This window comes from Octopus bimaculoides, chromosome 14, assembly GCF_001194135.2.
Source record: "Octopus bimaculoides isolate UCB-OBI-ISO-001 chromosome 14, ASM119413v2, whole genome shotgun sequence".
NCBI classification, from domain to species: Eukaryota; Metazoa; Mollusca; class Cephalopoda; order Octopoda; family Octopodidae; genus Octopus; species Octopus bimaculoides.
Window position 1 is genome coordinate 21,674,450 of NC_068994.1, and position 1,529 is coordinate 21,675,978.

The following is a 1,529-nucleotide window of genomic DNA, read 5'->3' on the forward strand; positions in this document are numbered from 1 at the left end:
GGCACATAAAAGACACCATTTCGAGCGTGGCCGTTTTCGTGCGGGTGACACGTAAAAGCACCCACTACACTCTCTGAGTGGTTGGCGTTAGGAAGGGCATCCAGCTGTAGAAACTCTGCCAAATCAGACTGGAGCCTGGTGTTGCCATCCGGTTTCACCAGTCCTCAGTCAAATCGTCCAACCCATGCTAGCATGGAAAGCGGACGTTAAACGATGATGATGATGATGATGATATATATAAAACTATTATCGTGACAATATATATCATCATAGTTTTAACATCAACTTTTTATGCTTCCATAGGTAAGATAGATTTTATCAAGGCAGATTTTCTACAGTTAGATGCCCTTCTATCATCAAACCTCAATTGTTTCCAAGCAAAGTAATATTTCCTTATGACCATATATGTCCATGCAGAATACTGGAAATGAAGTACTGCTTGTATGACAGTGACAATCATTTACAACTATTACACAAGACAAGGAGATATACACACACACATAACAGGTTTCTTTCAGTTTCTGTCAACCAATCCATTCACAAGGCTTTGGTCAGCTTGGGTCTACAGTAGAAGTCATTTGCCCAAGGGGTCACAAGTAGGACTGAACTTGAAATCACGTGGTTGAAAAGTAAACTACATAGCTACACTATATATGTATGTGATTATCATCATTGGCATCACCATCATCATTCTAATGTCCACTTTTCCATGCTTGCTATTTACAGGGGTGGACATTTTACAGCTAGATGCCCTTCCTGTCACCAACTCTCACCTGTTTCCAAGCAGGGTAATATATCCACATGCCAAGAATACTGAAAAACGACTGCTTAAATGACAATGATGCTCATTTACAATTATCATGCAATGTCAAGAAAAGTCACAAGTATACATATACATACATATGATTATATATATATGATAAGCTTCTTTCAATCTCCATCTACCAATCCCCCTCGCAAGGCTTTGGTTGGACTGAGGCTATACTAGGAGACACTTGCCCAAGGTCCTACAGTGTGACACTGAATCTGAAACTATGTGGTTGGGAAGCAAACTTATTACCCACACAGCCATATCTGCCTTATATGGCTTTTGTTAGCCAATACATTATATATATAACACACGCACACACATATATACACACACAGGGGATAAGATGTATATTTTACGTGATACACACACAACAGCCCCACTCACTCAAAGGGTCTTGTTTTGCGAGCTACTTTACTCGTGCTAGTAATACAAAAAAGGAGTTAGTACACGCTGTAAAGTGGTTAGTGTTAAGAAGGGCATTAAGCCGTAGAAACCACGCCAAAACAGATGAGCTCGCACCACCGTCTGACCTGTCGGATCCTGTCAAACCGTTCAACCCATACCAGCATACGATCGCTAAATGTTGATGATATATATATATATATATATATATATACATATATAATGTGTGTGCATAATACATGATATAATACAAATATATGATTTATTTACACACATATATGATATAAACATAATATAAATTATATATATATATATA

At 38.2% G+C, this 1,529-nt stretch overlaps 1 protein-coding gene across 3 annotated transcripts in view; it reads right to left on the reverse strand.

Annotated features, from left to right (window-relative positions):
- Positions 1 to 1,529, reverse strand: part of LOC106875078 (serine-rich adhesin for platelets) — a 98,115-nt gene that overhangs the window by 95,525 nt on the left and 1,061 nt on the right. The window lies entirely within an intron of this gene.